Source organism: Mytilus californianus, unplaced genomic scaffold (assembly GCF_021869535.1).
Source record: "Mytilus californianus isolate M0D057914Y unplaced genomic scaffold, xbMytCali1.0.p SCAF_10, whole genome shotgun sequence".
In the NCBI taxonomy this organism is placed as follows: Eukaryota; Metazoa; Mollusca; class Bivalvia; order Mytilida; family Mytilidae; genus Mytilus; species Mytilus californianus.
In genome coordinates, this window is record NW_026262582.1 from 80,203,831 (window position 1) to 80,227,647 (window position 23,817).

The 23,817-nt window shown below is 32.4% G+C and overlaps 1 long non-coding RNA gene across 1 annotated transcript in view; it reads right to left on the minus strand.

The window, feature by feature from the left end:
- LOC127718633 (uncharacterized) overlaps window positions 1-23,817 on the minus strand; it is an 83,143-nt gene that overhangs the window by 2,917 nt on the left and 56,409 nt on the right. The window lies entirely within an intron of this gene.

Here is a 23,817-nt window from a genome sequence, read left to right on the forward strand (position 1 = left end):
ACTTAATGTCACATATACGCATTGCGATTGTAAATGTCTCTACAGTGGTGCCCACGCCAAAATATAAAAATTCAAACGTGTATTTAAACTATGGATAGTTGATATCTTCAGTGGTGCCCAGCCCAAAATATAAAAATTCAAAAGTGTAGTTAAACTATGGATATCTGATAAAGCCGAAGTGGAATAGGAGTTTAAACGAAAAATGACCAAACAAATTTACTTTGCCAAAATGTAGTAAATAAAGTGATATGTTCAAAAATATAGTAAAAATGATTGGTCACTGAGCTTTTTTACAAGCTACATGTTGTGAAAAATATCAATTATACAGAGAAAACGCAGCATAGTGTGAATAGAAGGTTAACTAAATGAAAGAATTTTGAAAAAAAAAATGTAAGAAGTGAGCTCTTATTAAACGCTTTCAGATTATCAAAAGAAAAATTGGGTGTCCGTACGTTTTTCCATGCTATAACATAATATAGAAATATTTCCTTAAAATGTAAAATCACAAAAATACTGAACCTCGTGGAAAATTCAAAAACGAAAGTCTCCAATCAAATGGCAAAATCAAAAAAACAAACACATCAAATGAATGGATAACAACTGTCATATTCCTGACTTGGTACAGGCATTTTCTTATGTAGAAAATGGTGGATTAAACCTGGTTTTATAGCTAGCTAAACCTCTCACTTGTATGTCAGTCGCATCAAATTCCATTATATTGACAACGATGCGTGAACAAAACAAACAGACACAATAGGTAAAAATGTAAAAAATAGGGGTACAGCAGTCAACATTGTGTTATCACCTTAGTCACTATAATAACAAACAAATGTAACGAAGAAGCACAAAAAGGCATACATCAAATTTAAAATCCTCATTTTGCTTATATTATACGATTTTATTTATCTATGTAAAATCCACCCATAAAGGATGGAAGGTTTCAAGTACTGGCGTAAAATCGCGCGTTTAAAATTCGCACAGGTAGACATAAAATGATGTTGTCGTTCAAAGTATATAAGATTCCTTCATAAATTACACTTTTCTGAAATTCCTCTACTCAATCACAACATCCACAAAGTTTAGAAAATTGAAATCCAGCATAAACATTCTCTTTTTGCAACAAAATGAGTAATTATAACTGAAGATCACATAAATTTGTTCATTTGAATGAAAATTTGTATTATAAGATTGCATTCCTGCATCGAAATTTGCTGACTTAATTAAAAATCTTGACCTATTGTGTTCTGCTACTTTAAGATCCACGCTGGCGGAAGACACCTATATAACCTTAACTGAGATTTTCTTTTTCTTTTTTTTTTTTTTTCGCATGGTGTTTTATAGAATATTTCAATTTTCTTGTCTTTAATGTTAAATACATCTAACCTGATTTTAAGAATAGGGTGATTATGAATTTCACAATGTACATAATCGCGTAGCTTACCTGAATGCAATTCGAAGTTTTTTCTTGTATCACCAAATTCATTTTTTAGAAGAACAGTATATTTCATATTTCTATAGACTCCCATAGACAAATTCGAAACGTAACCTTTACAAGTTATTGATTGGTTGTTCACTGGTAATGATAGAGGTGTATTTTTGATTGTTGTATTGAACCCCGTTGTATCAAATATCTGTTCTAACATTGAAAACCAAACCGGTCTTTGAATATGACTGGTGGAATAGAAATTGACTGTTATTGTAACGACATTTTCTATAACTATCTTCGCTGACAAAATTATTGGTGGACCTTAAAAAACCGAAACAAATCAAAACAAAATGAAATGAAACGAAATAACGATTGCAAGTAATTCATCGGTTTAACAAAATCTGAAACATGACGAGGGGAATCGTAGTGTTACTAATAATAATCTTAATTAACTTTAACTGACCAGACGGAGTCAAAGATTGACCATTGATATGGAAGTTACCATAGTTACAAGTCAGTTTGATAAAGTATTCCTATACTCGTGCAACATCAATAACTTAAAGTTTTAGAAAATTATTCAATTGTTTTACAAGATCATTTAAGATAAGTCAAATGCGATACGCATTTTGTAAGAGCACTTATAATTAAAGACTGTTAGACATAAACCACATAGGATCTGTTCCTGATACATTTACGTTCTGGTTCACAAAACATTCGGCAAAGTTGTGTAACATTAGTCTAAAATGTTAATTACCTTAAACTACAAATGCACATTGATTTTTTTTCTTCTAATTTTTGTTATTTGTTATAATGATATCGATGCAAAGCTTAATAAGGATTTCTTTAAATATTAGTTATTATCTTTTTATGAAGATAGTCCATACCATTGAATGTAAGTGTTGTACTACTGTTTGAATGGTATGCTTGGTCATTTAATTCGTTCCATGCACTGCAAACGTATATTCCAACATCCTGGTAAGAACAAACAGAAATGTTCAACATCGACATATTCCCGCATATTACTCCGGGTGGAACACGTACCGCTATACCATTGAATAGATGTTTCCATGCATTGAACCCAAATGGAGACACTTCACTTAAAAGTGTACAGAACAATTGCACTGATGATGACATATTACAGCTGGCATTCTTTGTTGCGTTCAATATAGGATTATCTGAAACAAATACATGTTATAAACAGGTTTGTTAAGTTAAAACAAATGGGTTTTAGTAATACTGTTTCTACTTAAATGCACCAGAATAGAAAGTTAGATACATTGTCAAGTGAATGTACATATTTTTGCATTAAGGTTTAGAATAAGGAAACAATCGTCATTTCTGAATAGGGAATGTATATAGTTAATGTACGTCATACGGGGATCTTATAAAAAGAACGATGATATAGGTGCATCTGAAAAAGAGATACGGTACATCATAATGAGGTTGAACTCATTAGTTCCAACTGTGTTGATTGATTTTGTATTGGTAATAACAAAAATGTGATATAAAACGTGTCTTGTTGCTATTAGGGTATCGTCAGTACTGACACTACTGTTGCCTTTATTTTATACTGTAAATCGACAGACTTCAACGATGCAAAGTAATTTCAACTAAAGCTTCTACTTGATTGAGGAGAAATAAAACATTAATGCGCACTTAAGATACACTATTTATATTATAAACCAAATAATCAAAGTCAGAATACAATATATTGCTGACTTGCTATATCAGGGTAGGTGAATTGGATAATTCTTTTAATATTCTTACTGTTAACATACAATTGTACAGCTGATGAAACATGAAATTCTACCAGTGCACGTGCAATTTGTATTTTGATAAAATGGTTTTACTTTAAACGTCAGAGTTGACAAATATTTGATTAACGTTTTCGTTTCATCTTCATGTCCACTGTTTACACAGTTCCACACTAAATTGATATCTTTTAGGTTTGTCAAATCCTGACAGGTAACACGTGCAGTCATTCCAGCTACTAGAGGGGAACCAACATTTAATGTAGGACCTGAAAAATCTGAATGATGAAAATGTAGATGTTAGCTGTTAAGCGTACATATTAAATGATTGTCATTCTGAGTTCAATTAAAAGTTCAGCATCAAACAACATTCAAAAATTGAAATATGCACCATTCGAGCAATAGTGTAAACGAAATTGTATTTTCATTTATTGTACATCTTATTTTCAAGTGTTATGTGTTCCTTTTCGTTTTTTTCTTTTTTTTTTTTTTTTGGGGGGGGGGGGGGGGGTCTTGGTTTTGTTTGTATAAACTTGTTGCGTAAGTGGTAAATCAAATCCAATTATCATTAGCAGCCACCGGTAAATATAAAGATGTGAAATGTTTATTATGTTTATTCTTTTGCTGTTAATCATTAACCGCTTTTTTGTACGTTTGTCGATACCTTTGCTGCCGGATTGGTTATCGTCAGCTCAGTTGTCAGTGTTACGCTACTGACATGATTTATATTACACATTTTTGAATTCTCCGTAAATAAATTAAGATTAGAATCTAAGATACTTATTCCTTCAGGCAAATTTGACCATATGTGAATTCGACTATAATAAATTCCGTTGTGATACCTTTTCATGATAAAGCTTGTGGGGTGTACAAAATTTTAATCTTGGTATTTCTATGATAAGTTATGTATCAATGGTTAAGGTTTAAAAAAAAGGGTGTTTCGGACGCACGGAATCAGAGAGTGTTATTTTCATTGCCCATGTCTGTCTGGTAATGTCCAGCATTATTGAATGTCTAAATTTCGCTCAAACAAATCCTCTTATGTGTATGCTTTAAGAACTGTATGTATAAATGGAAGTGCATACCTATTTTTTTAATCGTAATGCTCACAAAAATTTTATCAACACCTTTAGCTTCTAATTTCATTACAAAAATTACTTTCAAAATATTGTTTTCTACATTATCCAAATTCACTTCGTATTTGTGTAAAAACCAATATCCCCTTTTTGAACACTGACAAACATCTTCCGCACACTCCACTCCCTGCACTGCAGAATAAACATGTGGTATTATGGGTTCTCATGATGGTGTATGTGTTTGAATTGATTATTATCTCAGCTTCTAACCCAACAGACGGAGTATCCGTTGAACAATTAAACGTGATAATATCATTCCTTCTTGTATATTTTGGTCCTTGAAGTCTCACTTATATTGCAAATGTCGAACCTACGTTTGGATAAAAATATTGTTAGTCGAATTCTAAATGAAACAATGGATAGGAATATGAATCTTGCTTTTCATCAGTTGAATACAATACTTTTTGATATTATATAACATTTTTGCAACACATTCATTATTTCAAAGGAAGGAGACGATACCAAAAGAGTCAATCAAAGTTAAGAAAAAAAGCATATATAACAGTGGCCAAATTAATAAACACGAAATGGTAAACAGCCACTGACTAAAATTAATGTAAAGTTGATGCTTGATAACAGTTACAATATCATTCTTTTTTTTTTCTTTTATTATTTTACTTGTTTACACTGCTTGTATGACAATTTTAGCTTTAAATAGTACGTTAGACATGATCCTGCCTTACACAGAACACGTATACTATATATATAGCATTGCAATGTATATAAACCCTGTTTCAGTGTCAAATTCGGTAAAAAAAACTGTTGAAATGCTGAATTTCCGTAATATTAAAAGCTTTATGCAGATAGATGGCATTTTGTTCGTGATTATTGTAATCCGTGCACCTTTTAATACCAAATTAAAGAGACAATTTTCTCCGACAAAAATAATACAAGTTAAGATGCAGAAAAGCGCTTCAGAAGCACGCAATTTTTAAAGTGTTTCTTACATTTAAATACAGTATTACAGAATAAATTAATACAGCTGAAGTGTGACACCATTTTTAAAATTTAATTGAACCAGGTTGTCAGCATTATGTCTATGTTCGATTTGATGAATAAGTGAAACAAATATATATGTCATTATATTATCCCTAACATAGCCCTCAATTTCAACAAGAGTGCACACGCTGAAATGTCTCGCCTGCTTAACTAACTACAATGAACTGTGATTGATTCAATGTTGACAGTCGTAAAAATAAAGATTTAACTTCAAGTAACACATGAACTTTACATTATCATTCATCGATGACAATAAGGTCAAGTCAGGGTCATATACACCCTAGTAGACATGATGTACACCTTACAATAATTTCACAGACTAAATGTAGTTGACCGATTGCTTCTGGTAATTGAAAAACAGACCAAAACACAAAAAAAAACATTAAACAATTAACAATAAACATGAGGTCACGGTCAAGATGGTTCCCGCTAGACAGACATGTAAACCTAACAATTATTCAATACATCAAATATATCTGACCTATTGCTATAATAATGATTTGAAAAACAGGTAAAAAAACAAAAACTTAACATTAACCAATGAGCCATGGAAATGAGGTCAAGGTAGGATGATACACCCAAGACAAACCTATACACCTTACAATCATTCCTTACGCCAAATATAGCTGAACTATTGCTTTTGGTATTAGGAAAACAGACCAAAACACAAAAAATTAACATTGACCAATGAACCATGAAAATAAGGTCAAGGTCAGTTGAAACTACCAGACAGACATGTACCTCTTACAATCAGTCCAAACATCAAATAAAGTTGACCTTCTGTTTATAGTATCCGAGAAACGGACCTTATCACGTAACTTTAACCTTGATCACTGATCAATGAAATGAGGTTGAGTTCAGGTGAACCCTGTATGACAGACACGTAAAGACTGCAAGGAACCTATATAGTTATCAAATCACTCATTTTAAGTGAGACATTTACATAACAAAAAAAACTAAAAATTTCAATCAATCGCTGAACCATGCAAATGAGATCAAGGACAATGGACATATGACAGACGGAAATTTCGTAACACAAGGTATCTGCATACAATGCATGACGCATCCAGGTCTTCTACTTACTGAAATAAGCTTTAAACAATTAGTGTATGCCACCACTGGATAGTAGTCCCCATCTCTCACTCTGAGACTTTTCGTCGCAGGCAGGAAATAAACGGGATACTATATTTCAATGCATATGCCGGTGTCCTGAAAATTTAACATTTATTGGAATTTGTATGACGAATATAATTGCTAAGGTGATGCAAATACTGTCATGATTTTTTTTAAATCAAGATATCGTGTATGTAACAACGTATTTGATTTTAACGAAAGAAATCTCTGTATTACTGAAAAAAATATTACACCAGGTTTTTCGATTTCACAAAATAATCAAAACATTTACTAAATTTTATTATCGGTACAAGGACATCATTCGTAAGTATAAATCAACATGCAGACATCTTATACGTTCAGGTATTTCACATCCAATCTTTTATGTTAATATACTTTACAAAGCACAAAACTGTCGGCATTCACCTTTAAAGATAACCAAACCTATCAACAGACTTATTCAGAAGGGATATAGTTACGATACTGTTGTCAGGTAATTAAAGATTGCATATTTTGGTATTTCTATTGATTCACTCATAGGGTCTTTGCATCGGAAATGAACACACTTATTCTAAAACCGATTGTTGGCATGATACGAGTTATGTTCTTCTCATATATTTTATGATGGTATGATACTAAACCCCAAACGGGAGGGATTGTGCTTGATTTTCATATGAAAAAGACATAATCTTTCAATCAGTTTAATTAAGGTCTGGAGCTGGCATGTATCATTATGTATCATTGTCATTTTTCTTCGTTTCTTTTGTTACCGATTATGACATCGGACTCGGACTTCTTTAAAACTGAGTTTTACTGTGCACATTGCTGTGTGTTGTTTAATCTACATTGGTTAGAGGTATAGGAGGAGGGTTGAGATTTCACTAAACATGTTTAACCCCGCCGCGTTTTTGCGCCTGTCCCAATCAGGAGCCTCTGGCCTTTTTTAGTCTTGTATGTTATTTTTAATTTTAGTTCATTTATTTTTAAGAGTTTAGTACTAGTTTTACGTCCATTTTCACTGTACTAGAACACATTTTTGTTTAGGGGCCAACTGTAGTCCGCATCCGGGTGCGGGATTTTCTCGCTATGTTTAAGATTCATTGGTGGTCTTCGGCTATTTTTTACTCTTTGGTCGGGTTGTTGTCTCTTTCACACATTCCCAATTTCCATTCTCTATTCTAAGGTTCATCCTACTTTAACAAACATGAATATGCTCTGCATAATTTTCCGGATGATCTAAGATAACCTCATTATTTTGTTGGTGTTTGTTTTGCAAAACTTTCTATTTCCTTTGTAATGTTTCATGGATTGGTTTTGTCTTCGTCTTTGTTTCCTCATACTTTTGTTTTTTTTCATTACTTAAATTATAGCAACGAATGTTCGTTTAATCTACATGGGTTCATCAGTGGCGGTTAGGTCAAAGCAGTTAAAAGGTCAAATCAATTACGAAGTTGAAGAGCATTTAAACCAAAACATCTAAAAAATGGTGACAAATAGGGTTGAAGCTATACACGTTTGGTTTGACAGTAAATTTATAGACAAAATATTTCATGCCTACACAAAAGTGCTGACTTCTAGGCTGGCTATAGCTGCCAGGACAAATTCTAAAGTTAAGAAGCATATAAAAGCGAAATCGTATATGTTGTATAGTATGCACTAATTTACTAAAGGTCATATATGACTGGAAGAACTAAACTTGAGATTTTTAAACGATTTTAATATTTACAATATGAACAACTTTCAAAAAAGTACAAAATACATCATTGCGAGTTCTAACAAATTGATTGAGGAAAGAATAGATAAATTTTTAAAGGAACGGAAAATAATCACCGAAAAGTGTCATTATTAATTCATTCCATTTTAAAAGGAATATCCTCGGTTCTACACAGTAACAAAAACATGTAGTTTTGATGAGGTAACATTTACAACAAAAATGCAATACAAAAAAATGATCTTACAACACCTCAACTTGACAATAACCGAACACGTCAAGAGTTCAATACTGTTACATATCTTGAGGTTGGTTAAAAAAATCAATGAGGAAAAAGCAACTGCAAAAGAAGACTAACTCATTTTATTGGACCAGTTTAAAAAATTGTATAGTAATGAGGTGACAAAAACGGAAATTGACCAGAATGAAATTATATGATCTCTTTTACTTAACATTTAAGTGTTATAAACGATTAAAAATGAACATTAAGTAACATACAACAATTATATTTGTAAACGACTTTCAGACAAAATCAATTCTGGTATGAAAATCTAATCGAAAAGCCAGAACCATTTACAATGTGAATTAATATTTTCCACAATTACAGCATATACTATTCCTCATATTCGTCATACACCTTGCACCATACACCATACACTATGCAACATACATTTTTAAAGGGAAAGTTCAAGTTCACCAGCTGTTATCAAATACATGTATATGAATAATTTTTTTTTTAAATCTTATGCATAACTGCTGTCATTCCTGGATGATGTATTGGATGTTAAGAATATGATGTTTTCAAGACTATGCAAAGAACCACTGATTGTACTGATTGAAGATCTTTTCTCTGAAAAGATAAAAAAAGCAGTGCATGAGTGTTTTGCTAATAATAACAAAAATTGTCAAATATATTAAAAAATAAAGTTTTGAAATTGTTCACACGACACACCCTACATTGAAACAAGAACTTGTATTAAGATTAGATAAAACAGTAAGAACCTTAATTTAAAAAACAAAACACTAAAAAATATAACCTTTTTTTAATGCGGTTTCTAGTTGTATTCGTCTTTACCTTCCCGGAGTAGATACACTACAAAAGCTATTTTTGGATGAGTACCAACTGTGTATTTGATAAATCGCATGTAGCGTGCATGAAGAGGGTAAATTCAAGAAATCCCTTAACAGACGGAATACCGTTGTCGACGAATAAACAACGCACTTTATGTTACTGTTTGACTATTTCAGAATAATGTTCTTATCTATACAGCAGGAATTTTGTTGATATACATCGTGGTTATTATATTCAGATTTTAAGTAGAGTTTACAAGTTACACTATACAGATAATCGCCCCTTACTAGATAATCTATATTTTTGGTAACTATATCAAACTTCCATTAGCGGGCTTTTATTCTGTGTATCCACGATCTAGGATTGTCTGCATATTGAGTAAATAACTCTAGATTGAAATGATATTTATACAAGGTTTTCAAGTTGTAAAAATGTAGTCATCCCTTTGAAAACTTCACACATATGAAATATTTATGTAGCAAATGACCATGAATATGATCCAATTGTCGTGATCATTATCCAGGCCACTTCCTCTCAATTCAGACTTCGTCAATTGGGATAAACCATGAGAAAAACGACGAGTGCAACATATGGAGCACCTGTAACTATTGTGTATGGAAAGAGACGGAAAGTACCAAGATATATTCGACCCTGCTTCAATAGTTACATCTAAAAATAAAGTTTTTCAATGTATGCATCTTGATTAAGGTTAAGCCTTCTTCTGTTCCTTTAATAGTGACAAAGATAAATTTAAAGTTATAATTAATTTATGTTGTACATACTTTTATATGTCAATACATTAAAGTACACATTTCTTATGTTTTATTGTAACAGTTATAGAATGTATGTAACCGTATTTGACCTGTGTTCAAAAATTGCACATCAAATTTGTAAACCAAGATAAAAAAAGACAGAGCAAAATCAGCATGCTTTTCTATGTATCTATCATTTGCAATGCAATCAAAACTTTTATTGAAGAAATCTACACGATCAGAAAATCATTATACTTGGCCAACCTATATATGAAGTGTAAACGTCTCCTGTAATGTATGCACCAATATTTGAATACCAGTATGTCGCATCTTGAGTTTAACTACAGACACATCGACATTCAAAGTGTACAGAATGGATTTTAATCCCTCAAAAATTTTATGTTGAGAACCATATAAACCGTGATTACAAGCAAATTAATTAAATGGGAACATGCATGTATTTAACAAATTTGTATTACTAGCAACTTGTATTATCAAAACATTACACAAAAACTGTTATAATGAGGCTACTCAGTTGAATTAACGAGCTGTTATTTAATTGATACAACATTGTTGGAGATTCTTTATGTTATAATTTATAAAAATACATGTAGGAAGATATAGTATGATTGCCAATGAGACAACCCTCCACCAGAGACCACATGCCATAAAAGTTAACAACTAAAGATCACAGTAGGGCCTTCAACAATAAATGAAACACATACCTCATAGTTAGCTCTTAAAACCTCGATATAACAAATATAAAACAATTCAAACGAGAAAATTTACGCTTACATACCGATAAATTAAATAATTATGGGTAGATATCATGTACTGTAAAACGCTTCCCTCCAAATTGACCATAGTTTATTGTGAATGTGACGAACATTGTAGACAAAAACTTGATGTCTTTTTTTTCGTAACACAGGAGATACACACACAGACGGCAGATAATTCTGCATAATTCTACGTCATTAATTTTAATTTCTCAGACAAGGCCAGGACACCATTCGGACTGCACGTGAATTCAAAGTAATAACAGAAATATATTTTTGTAAATCATTTACACATAAACTGATGTATAATTGTTGTGTATGAGTCTTTTTTATTGCATAACAAAAAAAAATGCTGGTGTTATAGTAATTTAACAAATCGTGTATAGATGATTTTCAGAAAATACATGAACTGGATCATTATTTTGCAAGGATTGATTTTTATTTCAGAAGTTTTGTACATAAGACCAGCTTTTATTTTTACATTAAAATCTACGTGAATTAGGTTTTCTATACAAAATCAGATGGTAGTGGTAGGAGGGAGTAGGGGCCAGTGGTGGTAGACCTTTTTGATTAAGTGATATAAGATACATGTATATTATGACACCTGCAATGTTTGAAGTTATAATGAGTTGACATTTCAAGGTTATCAGGGGCATTGAACCCCAAGAAAATTATGGGTACCAAACTGACAAAAACTTTCAAGTTATAACATGTTGGACTAGCATTTCGGTTAAATATCTTTCGTCGATATCTATAACTCTTTCTGAGATGAGGCGATTTGAAGTGACCTTCAACCATGTACATAATTTTCTAAGTTAAAAAAAGAGTCAAAAAATAAAAAGACTCTACGTCTATACGGCTTAAATTTTATGAGGTTCAAAACAAGAGCGACAAATAAATTGATAAATGTAGATAAATCCTATGAGCTGTCAAAGGATCGCTTCGATTCAAAATCAGGCAGGATATCTTGAGGATGTAACGAACAATTTTAAAAAAGAATTTTGTCGTAATCTTATTTAGCAACAGAGGAGATACACTAAGAAGAATAACATTGTTGGTGAAATAACACTTAAAATAAAACGTCTACGGAAAAGTGGTAAGACCTAATAACAAAATGCCAATGAATTTAAATAACTGTAGAATACGGTACAATGAACATCATATGAAGTATAAAAATAACCGGATAAGAAAATGATAACAAACCCATGAAAAATCGAATTTGCTTGGAAGAGCTTACGCATACCCTTATATCATCAACCCATTTGTAAAAATCAGGTGGAAAAATGCATTGGCCTTAAGATGATACTGGGTACGACACAAACGACACTGAGAAAGAAAATTCAGATATAAGTGCATTGTATGCTGCTATAGCTAGTTAAGAGCATACGTTTGACCTGTGTATAACACGTTTTTTACAAAATGTCTTTCAAACTTGTATCAAATTTGATCTTTTTTTCCTTTATTCTCAGTTTTTTTATCCTATTAAGTTTTAATTCTATCCGACAATCTCAATGCATATTGCTAAGTGTACCTGATACAATTTTTACTCTTAACTTAAATTTACGACCATGACGGTTTCTGTAATATATCACTATGTCTGTAGAAGATGCTAGGTATCATAATCATTAATTTAACATGTCTTTCAAAATGCTATATGTCATGCTTAACATTTACTATTCATAATTACAGTTTAAATAATTTCGAAGCATGTTTTGCATAAAACTGTTCATTACGCTTTGTTTGTTCATCCTTCTCATTGATCTCTCATTGGTTTAGTTTGTCTCTTACGGTATTCTTCACTATTTTGTTTTTATTCTTCTATCTCGCAACTCTACCACATGACGGTAAAATTCTCAGAAAATAATCATTCTAAATTATTATGATTTTAATTTCCTACCTTTGTTTCTTGAATACATGACTTTGTCTTTCTTTTTTGAACATTCTAGCGTTGGCGAAGCTAAATATATTAATTTAGTAATCACAAAAAGATACAAAGATACCATTGTTACATCTCTCAATACAATTATCAACATAATCAAAAACCATTTTCTACTAATCATGGTACTTCTATTTCTGAATTCGTTTAATGCCATTAAAAGCCTCTTTAGAAAAAAAGGCATGATAAATATTAACATGATCTTTGATTAGTCCACATGCACATTTTTCCCTCCGAAAACCTTACAGTGTGTTCAAGGGATGCCCTGTTTTGAACATTAAGTCAAAGTATAGTTATGTTAAGATTGAAATGATACAGCGTCTTGTATTATAATTGTGTTGTAATATTATACTGCGCCACGATGTAAGTATAGGAAATCGAGTACCAGGGTGACTTGCATGAGTCGGGATATAGTGCTGTGTGAATTGAGAACATATCTTAAGGAAGTTCTACTCAGCCAAAACATAGAAATAGTGCATAATTGTAGGTGTAACATGTCAAATAAAACAACGCGGGTGTCAGAATTGACGAAATGGAGTACCGGAAGTAGAACGTTCAAACTTCGAGTAATCCTGGCAACTCAAGATGTGTTATACGATAAGACAAATCTAAAAACTGCAGTTTCTGACTTAAATACTGTCAAAAAAATATAATTTGGTGCAAATATTTTCATGTTTTTCTATCCAATTAAATGGACCACGTTGAAATGGGAAATTTCTTAAGGTGTGAGAATGCTAAATGGCTTAATTTCAAGGTACAATAACGTTCATTAATCTAGATATATAAGCTAGTTATCACTGCATCCAGTTGAATTCATTATAATTGCTACTGTGTATGCATTTGAAGGAAGAAAGTAAGTGACTGAATTGTTACGTTGTATCAAAATAACTTGTCAAAGGATTGCTTTGTTGGTAATTAAAACACTTTATAAAGTATAGTATGTTTTTATTCAGGTTTCACGACAAATGTATCGCTGAAAAGTTGTTCATTTTGCCAAAAACCTCAAAATGATATCAATTCAAAAAATATAATACTAAATAGTTAATCATGAATGTTAACAAAGATACAGAAAATATACAAGAAAAATGAAAAAAAAAGAAATAATAAGAAAAATTTAAAAAAATAGATTAGTAAAATTGAATTTTCTATGATGATTAATGGAATCAATTTCAGAAGACGAAATCTTTGTAAATAGCTGCCCATATACTTCTGTTTGAAAGATAGAAATGTCACAACATGTTTATGATAGAATTGTTCGAAACTATTCTATGGTCGAACTGTCGAAATTTCAGAATTTATAAACCAGGGTAGAGTCGCTTCTGTCATGAAGAGGTCTAGAGAATATTTTGGAACACTTCTCCTGACAGTTTCAGACAGAACTTACAAAATGTTAGAACTAATCCAAACTTGTCACTGTATCTATAGATTGTAAACAAAATTCATGATAACGAGCAATAATAATGCAATGAATAAAATTCAACACAATGAAAGAAGACTCATTCTTATATCTTTTAACAAATTTTTAACATACATTGTTTCCATTCTCTTTGAGCATTGTGGGAAGTCATTGGTTGCGGAAAACCAGCTACAAATACAGTAAAAATTACATCTTAATTGCATGATTATATGTGGGTAACAGTACTATCTATATCCACCAATTAAAATGTGATTTAACTGCATTATACTATCATAAATTGAAACAAATCCTCAAAACATGTGAATACACGGAACATTCGGATTTTACTTCATTTTTGTAAAATTAATCTATCATACTGTTTCATAATATCTGTAATTGGTAAAACCTTTCGGAATGGTGGGTACTCGATGTTCTACAATTTCGTATTTTATATGGCCTTTTTAACATGTTTTCTTCGACCGTGACTGATGTGTCCTTTGTAGACAACACGCTCGTCTGACGTACAAAATTTTGATCCTGTTATTTATAATGAATTTATTTATATATATTATCTTATCAAGTCCCATGTATACTTTTGGGAACGTATTGAAAACAAAATATAAAGAGTTATCTACCTAAAATTCCCAAATCGTCTATTGTTGAAGAATTCTTTTTCTGCTCTAAATTAAAAACATAAAACAGATATAAGTTAAGTATGATTAAATAAAATGTGTTATGCAAATCAAAACAACCACCACAATTAATAACATAAATAGAATAATTATAGTTTTGCAAGGAAAGACATAGGGTATAAATTTGCCTCATTAAGGAAGCAGATAGAATGATCTATATTTGTTTACATCCTTGTCTTTTGTATCTGGTAAATACTTGTTCAATCAGAATTTATATCTTATTCTTTAAAAGCTAAAGAACATTTGATTAGTTCATTTTTCATTTCATTTTGTATTACTGATATCAAATGATGTAGTGTTGTTGCAATTACCTATCATTTAGTTTTGTACTGATGGTTAGTTTATCTTTTTTTTATCAAACACGGACAATTAATAGCTTGAATAACTGACTAGGCCAATACAGAACGACATGTTTTTGAATACGTCTAATCTGCCTGTTTTATGAAATAAAAATTCAATAAGGTCAATTTCAAAATCAGTTATTTTAAATATGTTTTTACATATTATCAATCTACATTTACCTGATTTTTTATTGTAATTATATATCTTCCTGTAGATTATTGACAGTACAATAAGGAAACATACGCATGCCAGAAATGTCGCAGCACCAGCAATGAAGAATGGCTCTAAAAAAATCATGAAATATATTTATGACCTTGTATGCACTGGAATGTGTCACCCTTGAGATATTTCATCACATAGTATCAGGTATTCGTCAAACATCATTGTTGCTTGTACTATGAGCTTGTAATGCTGTTCCAACAACGTAATTCCAAAAAACTAAATTAATGTTGAGGTTTTTTTTCTTAAATTGATTCAAGCAACGTGGATTAACTTAAGACTATGCACTTAATAGACGTTGCAAAACACTGAAAACTGTTGCAACCAGCTGAAATAATAGTCAGCTAAAAAAGGCTTGTAATCTTGGTTGTATAGTGGCATTGATGTGCATAAAGGAAAATGGCCATATATATATTGTTATATTATAGTTCGTTTCTGTGTGTGTTACATTTTAATGTTGTGTTTTTGTTGTGTCGTTTTTCTCCTGTCAGCGGATTACTGGCGCAATCAAATTTTGAGATAAAGTCCCGGATGAAGCAGATCAAAGCTTGTTTATTTTTATTTTTTTTTTTTGTTCGCCAGGTATTTTTTCCAGTCTGGGATACTGCTTCCTTCGTTTACATGATATACCTTGTGTCCACCAGCTGCTTGTGACCGACGTTCCTTTTCAGCCGATTTGATAGAGTCTGTTATGTCATACCTATCAAACACATCTACATTCGTTGATACCAACTGAAAAAGAGTTGACAGCTGCTCCAAATAGAAAGTTAGCAGATCACCAAAACTGGAAAACCTTTTCACATCTAAAGTTTGAATAATAGCCATGCCATCCCTGGTCACAACCATGAGTGATGGGTCAAATGGTGGAAGATTAAAAGATGGGCATATCTCGTGTTCAAGCTCATGTGCAAGATCAGATTTAACACATTTTCGCATCGTTCCATCATCGTGAAAAAGAGAAGTAGGTATGGGTCCATTAGGGAACGAAAGCAATTTTTCAACAGTTACATCATCTCTGCATTTCGTAAGTGCTAGGGCATGACAAAATATGAGCTCTGGGTTGATGTCTCTCCTGATCTGCATTTCAACTTTGTGTTCTTGTTCATATCTGAAAATGTCTTTATGGTAGAGCGTTGAAGGTATACAGGAGTCCATCTAGAATAATTATTCCTGTTGGTCACAAAAGTAATGGGAGCATAGTGCGGACTGAACTCAAATGTAGTGGCCATATACCATTTCTCTCTGCTCAAATGTCTTGTAGCATGCTACTCACAAAATTCAGGAACATGTCCCAAAACCTGACTGTAGGGGACAAAGCACAGCTCCATTCCTGAAAATCTTTCTTTAGAGGCGCTAGATGCATATCAACTAAAGAGTTGAGGGTTGTTATATCTTGATTCCATGAGGACATATCACCAGTAAATATATCATAGCACCTCAGAAGGGCGTCCCAAATTATATCTGGTATGTTGATTAGACGATCTGTGGTCCTACACCAATAAAAAAAGGATACCCATAGCGCCATCATTGCCTCATATGTAAGAGTAAGAGCTCGAACTGATCTGTTGAATTGTTCCAGAGAGCATTTGTTAAACGGTACATGCTGCGTATACTCCTGAATCAACTAGTAGATCTGCCTGACCCCCATCACCCCAAAAGAATAGAGTTTACCAATAGAAGCAATAAAGCATGCTACGGTGTGAAACCCTTCCAAACGAATGATATGACTCAAGATTTCAAGAGGGCCTTTTTATCTGCTGTGCAATGGCATATAACTGTTGGTCGAAGGTCTGAACTGAATACTGCTGGCCGGTTTCCATACTTATATCAACAAACCTTTTCATGGTAGTATATACAGTAGCCATATCGCTTGGTTTGAGTCAACGATAAGTGCATATGATACTATACTGAACTATCTACAGTACATAGATGTTTTACGGTGATAGCCTGTCCAAAAAGGAATAATTTGTTAATCTCCAGTTGGCAAATGGTTACCATATGGAAATTCAACAGTATGTCTTGAGAGCAGCCTTACAAATACCCCAGCTATGTCTGATGTTTCCGCACTTCGGGCATCACAACTAGTGATTTTTTCATAGGCATCTTTGTGACATATAGGTTCCATGCGTTCTTTTGATTTGTCGTATGGTAGACAACAGATCAGAGCAGATGTGGCCTCTGTCACTGGAAGGGAACGCACTTTGTTACGTCTGATCCTCATTTGATTCACAGCTTCATTGGTATGAGACAAAGACTGAACCTGAAAGACCACCCTGGCCATTGAGTGGAACGTATCCTTACCATCTATTGTTTCAGTATTAAAATCAACATTGTCTGCTCCGTCTTGAATGAGGTTTACCTACCGAGGAGATGAACAAATACCTTGAGGAACATATGTTCCATTCTCAATCTTGTCAATATTATGATCGACTAAGCTAGTAAGATATTGTCTCAGCTCAGAAGAAGAAACACACAACCCATGACTATGCAAAGTTTCGATAAGACTTTTAGAACCATATACATGATCATTTGTAATGCTAAACCAAGATTGAAAGGCGTGAACGAATTTATACTGATTGAAACTATTGTTTCTGCTACGGCCAAGCATTTTTCGCAATTTTTCCGTGGGTAGGTCATTGTCTTTATTTACACTTTCATAGGAATCTCCATCTAGAAGCCAGCATAAAAGTTTTCAAAATAGGGGGCATAATTTTATGAGACTGACTTAATGATGTATCTGCAGGTGACGGATGTGCATCACTTTGTATTACAACATCGACAATATGCTTACGTAAGATACCAGCAACTTTGTGTTGCATGAGATCTTCGTCACAATCGGGTGTTGAAACAGTTCTCAAATACTGAGTTTTGAGATGTTTCATATCGGCTTTAAGACGGTTATCCGTATTAAACAATATTAGACATGCCTTGTCCTTGATGGCACTGTATAACAATAGTATTTCCAAAGTGTTTTTGCAATTTTTGTTGAAGCCTATACGTTGTGTAACTTCCCCGCACATGTGGGGGAGAAAAGGGAAAGGGGCAAATAGTTCTAGAAAACTGTCCATATAGAATACATTCTTATACACAAGCAAGTCTTTCTGGATTGTCGAAACAAATTCAGCAAAGGCACTTTCATGCTCCGACTTTGGAGGTTCTTCAATTTCAAATCTAACCGGATTTCTCAACAAATATTTTCTGATGCAAGTTGAGTGGTATAAAAAATTTGTGCAAAACTCTATGATGTTATTTTGAAAACTATTTCACTGTCTGATATATATTTTGCAGTACGCATAATACACTGGATTCTTTCGGCCGTTGATAACTTGTGTACTTTTGATCTTGCCTAAAAGCTTTGCATTTACAAAATATGCAAATCATCCAATCTATCTCGGGCACTCTAGATCGTGTCAATATGGTAGACTGAGTATTATCTTTGCATAAGGGTATTTTTGTAGACGAAGATGTAGATTGTCGGGCCAAATTATTGTCGGAAAATGTGGTCAGGTTTTCTTTACGTGTAAAAGCTTTATAACAGCTTTATTGATATTTGATTCTATCAAGTGGTGCTTCCTCGACCGTTTTGTATTCATCAACAAGCCTTCTATAAACGTTATCCTTCCGTTTATTTACCGCAGAAAGAAAAGTTGCTTTTCCCTTGGCAGCTGGAAAACATAGCCGCTCTGCCGTATATACTTGACAGACGATACATCGTTGCCAGCGAATGGAGAGTCTGCCCTTTTTAGAAGTAGGAGGGTCTAGTTTGACAGGACTACACGTCAAGTTAGACATTGTCCGCAAAAATACTAAAGTTATTCCCGTAAAGATTTTTCTAATACTGGATCACATTAATTTGTCAAACAAATACTTATAAAAATATCTATAAAATACTTTTTTTTTTAATTTGATAAATTCAGTAAGTCAAAATCATTGATTCAATCAATTTTAGCGAAATTATATTTCAATTGGGCTTGTGAATCTTGTCAAAATGACATGCACATTCACGAAAATTTTGTAACATTATTGATTATATATACAGGTAAAGAAATGATTACGGAGGAAATTAACTCCGTAATTGCGGTGGAATATTGATGAATGCGTCAAAATGCAAAAAAATCAAGAATAATACAGTTGAAATAATATGTATTAAATTAGTTATGAACTTGGAATGATTACTAGATATGATTTCGTTTTAAAACAAAATCAAATAAGCAAAAACAACTAAATGAAATTGCAAACAATTTCATGTTTTTTTCGGCCGTTGATACCTTGTGTACTTCTTATCTTTCCTAAAAGCTTTGTATTTGCAAACCATCCAATCTATCTCGGGCACTCTAGATCGTGTCAATATGGTAGACTGAGTATCATCTTTGCATAAGGGTATGACAAAATTGTAACAAAAATGACTTTTTCTCCGAAAAAAAACACAATATCATTATTTTTAAATTGTTTCGTTATACTTAAATATATAATACGCCCAAAATCAATACATTGTATTAAAAGAAGCGGGAGCTAAAAGCTATTAATTTACGTTGAAACACAAGTGGTAAATTTTTATTCTGAAAACATTTCTCGACTTTAATTCAATTTTTACAAAATTGCACCGTACGATTGCTTTACGACCGGGCAAAAAATGAAGTTAAGATATTCATCTATCACTTGTTAAAAAATCAGGTGTGTGTTAGATGGGTGCATTAAAGTAAAAAACTAAGCGTCTTTTCCGAAAATGTCACTCGCCTAATATGGGATATACATTTCCCAATTTATTTGGTATTCTAGAGCTTGCAGCTGCTATTCCGACTTTATAAAACGTCACCAGTGTTTGAGCAAAGAATTGATGAACCAGGGTTATGTCAAAGAACGTCTCGTCCGTTTTCCTAAAAAAAAAGTCCTCGGAAGATACCAAGACCGTGTTGATAAATATTCTGTATCAACTTTACAAATAATACACGATGGTCTTGAAGTATAGATTCTAGGTATTGACGTTGTTTATCATCTTATAATTACGTGTTACAGTGTTCTTTTATTTGTCTTTGTAAAGTATTACCTTAACTGTTTAGTACGTTTGGTAATATCTCTTTGACGTGGCTCGGTAATTATACATTTCGTCATTGTGTTATTGCCTTTTTGTTGTTCTTTGTGGACATATTTTAACACAATGATGACTGTTCTATTTTTGATATTTTTACCTTTTATTGTCTGTTTGTTTTGTTCACACATTGTTTTCAATATAATGAAATTCCTTGCAACTGTCATACAAGTGAGAGGTTTAGCTTGCTTTAAACTAGGTTTAATCCATCATTTTCTACATAAGAAAATGCCTGTACCAAGTCAGGAATATTACAGTTGTTATCCATTTGATGTCTTTGAGTTTTTGATTTTGCCATTTGTTTAGGGATTTTCTGTTTTGAATTTTCTTCGGAGTTCGGTTTTTTTGTTGTTTTACTTTTTGCAGGATATCAAAAATATGTGTTCAACTTACCAAAATGTAAATTAGTATGTTCATGTAACGATGCAAGAGAAAAGCTCGGTAAGTTTAGCATTTTGTCCTGTTTCTTTAAGCTCGTACGAATAAATTTTATATTTTCCGACCATAATATATGGTCAAATACCTATATATGTATAATATATATATAATATCTATTACCTGAAAAATATGCAATCGTACTAATTTCCGGAGAGAGAGTAGTTGCTTGCTGTGGTGGTCTAACAATAATAATAGGAACAACAATCTTCTTGAAAATAGTCCAACCTTTGATCACAAAAAAAAATAAATAATTTCGGAATATTATCGATCCATGACTCTAAAATATTTAGTTTCACATAATGAAAATAACATACGCATTATGAAACATTGCATGCGACCGATGTGTAAATGCATCGTTTTATGACAAATCTACACTAGGAGGATGTTTAAACGAGCTTCATTTGGAAAGAAACACCTACTTGAAAATATACACTTGTAAACCAATTGAAATCCGAAACGTTCATTTTGATCGTGACATCATCCTAAAAGTGTGAACAGTACATTCAGTCTTTTTTAGTTTTTCGGTTAGTTTTTCGACTTATTCACTGCAGTAAATTCAGTGCTGTTCGGACACTTCGCTTGTAGTTGATAAAATACTGTTCAGTAGTTTCTCAGACAATTCAGTATTATGTTAGTGTAAACAAGTAAATAAAAAATACTGAAAAGTCTGAACATAGTCTGAAGAGATCCTCATTGACTTCATAGTACTTAGTTTACCGCAGTGGAAAGATCTGAAAATTAATTGAAAGACTTTTAAAAATAAATAACTTAGATCAAACTGTTTTGCTTTCATGCAAGATGTATTTAAAGTTTTCAGTGTATTGATTGTTCTGAATATTGAAATAAGGAGATGAGGTATGATTGCCAATGAAACAGCTATTCACCAAAGTTCCAGTGAAGACGGTATACGTAAGTATGGTTAACCTACAGCCTTCAACAGCGACAAAAATGCATACCACATAGTCAGCTAGTACTAAAAAGACATTAACAACCATGAGAAACGAAAAAGACACATTGATGCTGAAACTAGGGACTGTGTGGGTACGTCACGTCAATAAACTCATATCTGCCATAATGCATATTTGGTTTTATCGACGTTGGTAAAAAGTACAAAGAAAACTTTTTCGATGTCAGTTAAAAAAAAATATCATAGGAAACTTGAATTTCAGCTCTTCAAACTAGGCTAAATATTGTAGCATTTGCCTCCTGTATTTATATTTCAAAACAATGTGGAAATCGGCAATATTATCCACAACGTTTATTTTTTCGCTATCATATGCAACATTTTAATATCCTGTCGGGACCTTGCGCTATTTATAGAAATGTAAACATACACCAAATTTTGCATACATCATCCAAAAGTTGAGAACATTAAATTTTGTATGTATCTCAAACCAATTTCGTCAATAAAGTGTCTAATTTTGAAGAAAATCAACAAAATTTTGAGTTTTTCACCGAAATGATACCCCATGTTTAAATATTTTTCAAGGATCCATCGCTCCACGCAATCTGCGACATATTATCTTTACAACAAAATCCAGTTATGTAAATGTGTTACGAATTGACGAGGCGCCAGTACGTCAGAGTCGGCATGATCCAGCACCAAAAGAACAAAAGAAAAGCGCCGTAACGTTAGATTCACATCACCATGCAGTTTTCCTTTCAATTTCTGTATGTACAGACTTGTTTAACAAATTTACACCGACGAAGGAAATGGTTGCATTACTCACGATCCATTGTAGTCAATTATTCAGATAATAACTTCGATTTCATATTTACTTGCACAAATATGACAAAGATTAGCTCGAAAACGAACTTCATGAAATATTGTCTTTTCAGATACCTGATAAAGGTTAATTCCCTTTGTTTATGAAAAATAGTTTAAGGTACTGTGCAGGATATTATGTACACGTGGATTTACAGAACTCAGTAAAAATTGTAATGCAATAGTTATAGTTCAGTATAAATAATTTATTAACGCAACATTATAATACTTTTCTTTAAAGAAAACCCTACAAGAAAGAAAAATATATTATTATGATTGAAAAAGAAATATGCAGTATATGCAATACAAGCGACGTTTAATTTTTCTATTTTAAAAATTAAATTGATCCAGGTTTTGTAAAACAATGTTGAAAAGTAAACTGTTCACCTGTTATTGATTTTCCTCAGTTATAATCATTCAGTATAGATTAAATGTGAAGGAAACAAGTATAACTGTATAATAAGCATTTGATTCAACCTAAATTTTGTGTCACGGAACGCGCAATGCATGAAACACGTCTTCTGTAAGATATCAGTTACTTAGATGTTAAATTCATTTCGAAATTGCAAAATTACTTCACTTATTTTAACCAAGCTTATGTCAAAGTGTTGCATGTTTATGTTTAAAATCTAACTCAACTGTTAACCTCATTTAGCTCTTACCATGGCCAAACAATATATTGACGACACCCGCCGAATTTCTTTTATTTTGTTTTATCTATCATAGTGCAATCTGTTTAACCGTCAACTTAGTTTCAAATATAACAACATTTAACCAGTTGAATTAAGAGTTTTTACCACGATACAGTGTATCCTAATGTGCTTTAGTAACCTTGATCTGCTTTGTACAAATGTATGTATGATCAGAATTTTGTGATGGGTCACTTGTAGTTAATTTATATATAACAGGCTCAGCGTTCATTCATAATACTATAACAACTATATCTCCCTTAAAATCTTAAAGTTGCTTTCAAATTATATATATAATATATAAATTAAAAAAAGTTGTATTGAATTGAGTCTTTTAACCCATATGTAATGTTACTAAGCTTGAACAAATTTTAAATTGAATTAAAATATGCATGGCTATACTGTGCCTTTTTCACACCAAATTGTTGACCCAGGTTTTGAAATAATATTCATGGTCGTCTGTACATTTCCATGTAGTATGTAAGACCCTGTACTTTAGCTGTTCGGTAAATCGG